This window comes from Ornithorhynchus anatinus, chromosome X5 (assembly GCF_004115215.2).
Source record: "Ornithorhynchus anatinus isolate Pmale09 chromosome X5, mOrnAna1.pri.v4, whole genome shotgun sequence".
In the NCBI taxonomy this organism is placed as follows: Eukaryota; Metazoa; Chordata; class Mammalia; order Monotremata; family Ornithorhynchidae; genus Ornithorhynchus; species Ornithorhynchus anatinus.
In genome coordinates, this window is record NC_041753.1 from 42,063,672 (window position 1) to 42,070,390 (window position 6,719).

General features: G+C 43.9%; 1 pseudogene; it reads right to left on the reverse strand.

Annotated features, from left to right (window-relative positions):
* Nucleotides 1-4,534: 4,534 nt before the first annotated feature.
* LOC114808511 lies at nt 4,535-4,705 on the reverse strand (annotated as a pseudogene).
* Between the last annotated feature and the right edge of the window lie 2,014 nt (nt 4,706-6,719).

Sequence of the window (6,719 nt, forward strand, 5' to 3'; positions counted from 1 at the left end):
ATACACTTCCCCGCAAAATTGTCCGTTTCCTCCACAGTGACTTCAGATCTCTTCACCCTCACCACTTATCCCAGGCCATCATGCTCCATTTGGTGGTTCTACCTAAGCTTCCCTCTCTTGATGCATGAATCCACTCCCTCAATTTTGCTCTCCCTGTCAAGTCTAGCTAGCCTCCAGCCCTGTCTCTCCAACCAGCTTGCACCACCAACCCACAGTCTTGGATCACCACCACATTTCGTTTCTTCCACTCAAGTGCTTATTCAATGGAGCCCTGTTGGTGGAAATCCAAGCACCAAGCTGAGCTCAGCCATCTCAAATTCTTCCTCACTTACTATAATTCTCCCCTCTTTTGCTCTGCAACACTACTCCTCCCTTTTTGACTCCCATGACCTTTGCCTCCAACAACAATTCCAGACCTTTCACTTCCTCCTGAAATCCTCATTGTCTCTTCTTCCACCCTCTCATGCCCCGATGACCTTGCCAAATATTTGGTAGACAAAATCAAAATCATCAGGCGTGTCCTTCCCCACATTTTCCCCTAGTTTCCCCAGCTCCTTTCTCCACCACATCCATTCTCTCATTTTTTTCCCGCTTTCTTTCCAAATCCAATTGTGCCTCTGACCCTGTCCCCTGATCTCTCTGCCTCCAGTCTCTCCCCTCTCCAGTCCACACTTCACTCTGCTGCTGGGATCATTTTTCTAAAACATCATTCTGTGCACCTCTCCCCACTCCTCCAAACTCCCTCTCCCTCCATATATGCCAGACCACTACTCTCTCCACCTTCGAAGCCTTATTAAGGTCACATCTCCTCCAAGAAGCCTTCCCCGATTAAGGCCTCTTTTACCCTCTCTCTTCTGCATTGCTTATATACTTGGATCTGTACTATTTAAGCACTTGATTTTCACCCCACCCTCAGCCTCGCAGCACTTAAGTACGTATCTGTAATTAATTTTATTATCTCTCTACCGTTCTAGACCGTAAATTTGTTGTGGACAGGGAATGTGTCTACCAACTCTGTTTTAGTGTATTTTCCCAAGCACTTAGTAAAGTGCTCTGCCCACAGTAAGCACTCAATACATACCATTGATTGATTGACTGATGTGTCTGGCTTATTCACTGTCAGGATCTGTTAGATCCTTAAGTGGGATTGAGGCAAAAGAGAGGATACATCTACCAAAAAATTCTTCTGACCCTGAGTAGACACTTCCTGCTTCTAAAATTAGGCCACATTTTGGAAGATCTGGATAGGAAGCTGGTGGCAAATTTAGGAAGGGCAGATGTCCACGCATCAGTCAGCCTAGTCATTTAAGACATGTGGCTGAAGCTCCCAGTCATTACTCCTTGCTTTAAGTGTAGTTTTTTTTTTTCTTTTACATGCTACCTACAGACTCTGGTGCTCAATAGCTTAAACGCCATATGTTCTGCCAAGTGGGATCCTGGGCAAGATGCCACCCATCCCCAAGCATGTTTGGTATGTGGGCCTGCTGTTAGGGTATACCATGAAAGCATTTGTCATTACCACAAAGGTTTTCAGAAACTAACTCCCGCTTGATATCACTCCAACTGACTGGGGAATGCAAGTCACACCCAGTAAGCATGCTCACTGGGCTGAGGGACAGCAATAAAGGGGGACATTAAAAAATGTCTTTTTTATTCCCCCAGTGATAAAAGTTACATAGTCCAGACTCTCAAATATCAAAAAAGCAGCGTGGCTCAGTGGAAGGAGCATGGGCTTTGGAGTCAGAGGTCATAAGTTCGAATCCCAGCTCTGCCACTTATCAGCTGTGTGACTGTGGGCAAGTCACTTAACTTCTCTGTGCCTCAGTTACCTCATCTGTAAAATGGGGATTAAGACTGTGAGCCCCATGTGGGACATCCTGATTCCCCTGTGTCTACCCCAGCGCTTAGAACAGTGCTCGGCACATAGTAAGCGCTTAACAAATACCAACATCATTATTATTATTATTAAAGAATAGCAAACCCTAGAGTATGGTGGTGATAGTAAACTAAGCAAGAGGGGGAAAAAAATCAAATACTGTTATTTCCCCCAGAGAATCCCAAAATAAAACAGCCTTTCACCTAAGCCGCCACCTCAGAAGTTCAGTGACCAGCTCAAGATTGCTCAAGTGGGTTTTGTTTTTATTTACTTTTTTTTCTATTTTTAGTTTGGTACATGGAGAGGCTCTGAAACATTTAATATTGCTCATTTAAATGTTGGGATGTTATAGTATTTTTAAAACACACCAATCAATCAATTGATGGCATTTTGCTTATTGTGTGTTTGGGAGAGAACAGCACAACAGAGTTGGTAAATGTGTTTTCTTCCCACAGGGAGCTCACAGACTAAATTATGGATATGTGTATAAGTGCTGTAGAGCTGAGGGTAGAGTGAATATAAGGTACACATCTTCATGCAAGAGTGACATAGAAGGGAGAGTAGGAGAAATGAGGGAATAGTCAGGGAAGGCCTCTTGGAGGAGATGTGATTTTAATAAGGCTTTGAAGGTGAGGAGAGTAGTGTTCTGTCATATGTGAAGGGTAGGGAATTCCAGGCCAGGAGGAGGCCGTGGGCAAGAGTCGACAGCAAGATAGATAGAATCGAGATACAGCGAGTAGAGTGCCATTAAAGGAGCAAAGCATGCAGGCTGGATTGTAGTAGGAAATCAGAGAAGTAAAATGGGAGAGGGCCAGGATGATTGAATGCTTTTAAGCCGATGATGAGTTTTTCCTTGATGTGGAGGGGGATGGGGCAAGCACTGGAGACTCTTGAGGAGTGGGCGAGCCATGGACTGAACATTTTGTAGAAAAATGATCCAGGGAGCAATGTGAAGTAAGGCCAGGAGTGGGGAGAGACAGGAGGCAGGGAGGTCAGCAAGGAGGCTGATGCAGTAAAGGCAGGATATGATAAGTGCTTGGATCAATGTGGCGGTAGTTTGGCTAGAGAGGAAGAGATGGATTTTAGAGATGTTGTGAGGGCAGAACTGACAGGATTTGGTGACAGATTAAATATGTGGGTTAATGAGAGAGATGAGATGAAGATAATAACAGTGTCTTGGGCTTGTGAGAAAGGGAGGATAGTGGAGTTGTCTGCAGTGAAAATGCAAAACTAAAAAAAACACGCTATAATCATTTTTGTACCCTCATCTTGACACACTTTAACAGAGTGGTAGAAGAATATCACAGTGGAGCAGATACAAGAAGGAATCCCAATTCATTTATATCGAGCTAAAGTTTGCTTTGGGTAGTACATAATTTACTTCCACAATATTTCCTCCTGACCCTTGTTTCCTAGTACCCTCAAAGTCTGATTTTCTCTTTGCAAAGTTCATGAAGTTGTTCCCCTTATTCTTTCTCCCTCTACTGTGTGGTGCCGCTGTAATTCTCATTAACTCTTCCTGCATCTCATAAGTATCTTTAAAAAGATACTAAAAAGGATAAAAATCATATTTCCCTCAATCTAATGCAAGCATTTAATAAAGAGCAAACTGTCTGAAAAGAGTACTGATATTTGGGACCCAAAAGATTGAGTGAAAGCCTACTTCTGATCTCTTTTTCTAAAATTGAAACAAAACATAAAGACACCTTGCCCAAAGGGAGAGTTCAAATATTCCCCTGGAAAATTCCAGAAAAATATCCAGGAAAACCACGGATATTTTACTCAAGTTACAGAAACTGAGGAAGTTCCCAGTTTTTCAATCCTATTCCTAAAGTTAATATAATTCCTAAATTTAATGATAATTATGGTATTTGTTAAGCTCTTACTGTTTGCCAGGCACCGTAGTAAGTTCTGGAGTATCTAGATATAAGCTATTCAGGTCAGACACAGTCCCTGTCCCACATGGGGCTCACAGTCTGAGTAGGAGAGAGAACAGGCATTGAATCCCCATTTTACAAGATGAGGAAACTAAGGCAGAGGAGTTCCAAGGTTTTTCCACATCTTTTCAAATTATTAAAGATAGATACTATCAAAAGCAGAAACATTAGAGAGTGTAAGCAAAATGGCTGCCATCTCTTGGATTTCATGAAAAAGAAGATGAAGCTGCCTTCATTCTGTGTTTTACAAGCTTATAGAGAATGACAGCTGTGAGTACAGTTTGGGGCCAGATTCGGAGGTGGTGTGTTGTCCTCGATAAGTGTGTAAAATCAAAACTATCACTATTATCTGCTGCCATAGATTAGGAATGTCAATAGGGCAATGTCTCCAGGGTCAGGCTCCATCTTCGGAGCAGGCCAGGTAAATTTTCATCACAGCGTATCTCTTTATGAAGCCACAGGGTCAGTTTTTCAAGCAATCTAATTAAACCTGTCTTGTCTTTTATGCTATCGTTTCTGACCCATAGAAAATCCATGGGCACATCTGCCCCAGAACCCCCCACCTCCATCTGCAATCGTTCTGGTAGTGTATCCTTAGAGTTTTCTTGGTAAAAATACGAAAGTGGTTTGTCATTGCCTTCTTCCACGCAGTAAATGGAATCTCCACCCTTTCTCTTTGACTCTTTCTCAAGATGCTGCTGCCCAGCACAAGAAAGTTTTGACTCGTAGCAGATTGCCTTCCACTCACTAGCCACTGCCCAAGCTAGGAATGGAATGGGTATGCCTCTGCTTGACTCTCCCTCCCGTAGTTGAGACTGGTAGAGTAACTCTCCCTCCCGTAGTTGAGTCTGGTAAAGTACCGGAAACTCTCCAGGTGCCATCTTTAGAGGGGACTAATAAACCTTACTAAGCATAAATAGTCCCAATCTTTTGGACTATCAGAAAACCCTCCAGCCACTAAATCTTGTATAAAGCCTACCCACCACTTAACAATACCACTCTCCCCTCCTAGCCACTCTACTCTCTTCCCAACCCCAAAGTGAGCCAACCTCTCCTAAACTTTTGCAGAAGCAGGAGCACAATGAACACATTCTTAAAAAGAGACACTTCTGCACTGCTTTGTTTCCTGAACTTCGATAGCCAAGAAGGAGTCCACTCTAGACAAGGAGGCCCATAATGGGTAAAGTGAGGCCTTTTCAGCATTAGGTCTCTGGGTTTCTCTACCTTTTTCTTTCTTTCTTTGCCTCTCTCTATTTTTCTACCTCCCATTTTCCTTTCCTCTTTATTTTCTTCCTTCTTCCATTCTCCCTTTTTCCTCTCTCTCTCTCTCTCTCATGTTCTATTCCTTGAGAGGACTTAGGTCAAGGGTGAGAAAGCTCTGTGCTTGTTGAAGAGGTCCCAGAGTGGCCTCCATATGCACCATCTCAGTCCACGCTAGCATGGCCACAGCCATTAGGCCATGATAACTTGACCAGGCCCACCCTAGAGTGGTCTGAGTTGGGCTGCAATGACCAGACCTGGACATCCTTGATGTTCTGAGGTCTCCCGATATGACATCAATGGTCCAGGAGTCAGGACTCCCCACCTTCTGCAGGAGGCTGCCACCTGGGCGCGGAGCTGGGCTGGAAGGAAGACAAGATTCTCAACAATTAGATCCCGGAGTACAGTTCTCCAGCAATGAGGAAATGCTTATTGCTGCATAGCTTCTCTGGGTGTGACATGTGAAAGAATGAACAAGCAGCTGCTGTATGGTGTACTGAAAGAGGACAAACACAAGTAAGGATGGCTGAATAAATCTTTAAAGACATGATGAAGCAGTCTCAAAGTGCAATCTCTGATATTTATTGTGCACCTACTGTGTGCAGAGCACTGTACTAAAGGCTTGGAAGAGTACTATAGAGTTAGTAGAAATGATCCCTGCACTGGAGGAGTTTACAGTGTAGCAGAGGAGACAGATTAACTACCATAATTAACAGGTGGGAAGAAACAAGATAGAATAAAGATTTGTCGATGAGTGGGGGTAGTTAGTACCCAAGGGCTTAGGTGACAGGGAACTGCCGGTTTGTCAGTAGGGGGAAGTATGTGCAGAGATGAGAGATTAATGAGCGAAGGCCTCCTGGGAGAGATGTGATTTCAGAAAGGCCTTGAAGATGGGAAGAACAGTCATCTGCCAGATGTGAACAGGTAGGGAGTTTCAGGCAGAAGGGAGGGTGTGAGCAAAAGCAGAAAAACTACCCTGGAGTATAGCCATCAGGACAGGGATTTATCTCTTTGAGTGAGATTTCAGAAAGGTCAGGATAGGAAGGGGTAATAAACGATAATTGTTATACTGGTATTTGTAAAGTGTTTACTATGTGCCAAACATTGTACTAAGCCTTGGAGTAGATACAAGTTAATCAGGGTGTGCGCAGTACCTGTTCCACATGGGCCTCACAATCTAGAGGAGAGGGAGAACGGTTATGTGACTTGCCCAAGGTCACCCGGCAGGCAAGGAGCAGAGCTGGGATTAGAAGGCAGGTCCTCTGACTACCAAGCCAGTGCGCTTTCCACTAGCCCCTGAAACTGGTAAGCATATTAATGTCACAAAGAGCCACTTTATATGCCTACCATGTGGACTAGATTGTTGTGCATTCATCGGGCTTTTCTCCCACACGCACACACACAAACACACACACACACACACTCACTGATAGACTCGCCATCAGTAGGATCCTCTTCAAAACTGAATATCAGGCCTAGCGAGCTAGATTTAATATCAAGGAGCCTTATCAAAAGTTTTTTGCTGACATCTAGTGAATGAAGATCTCAACTACAATGGAAGTTCCACATGGCTTGCAAACACAGTCATTCACTGGCCTACTACCCTCTTGCTAAGAGCCCTGAAAAGCACGCATACCTAGTGGATA